Raw genomic sequence first — 249 nt, 5'->3', positions numbered from 1 at the left:
ATTTTAGAAAGATCAGAAGTCAGGCGTTCTGTGGCTTCCCTGCGTGATATGTTTACCTCCTGAAGGGTTGGACGTCTATGAAAAGACGTGGAAAAGTGCAGGGTGGTATCTTCAGCGTAGGAGTGGATAGGACAAGAAGTTTGGTTTAGAAGATCATTAATGAATAATAAGAAGAGAGTGGGTGACAGGACAGAACCCTGAGGAACACCACTGTTAATTGATTTAGGAGAAGAACAGTGACCGTCTACC

The sequence above is a fragment of the Scylla paramamosain genome, unplaced genomic scaffold (assembly GCF_035594125.1).
Source record: "Scylla paramamosain isolate STU-SP2022 unplaced genomic scaffold, ASM3559412v1 Contig97, whole genome shotgun sequence".
Taxonomy (NCBI): Eukaryota; Metazoa; Arthropoda; class Malacostraca; order Decapoda; family Portunidae; genus Scylla; species Scylla paramamosain.
This window is presented reverse-complemented; position numbering follows the sequence as displayed.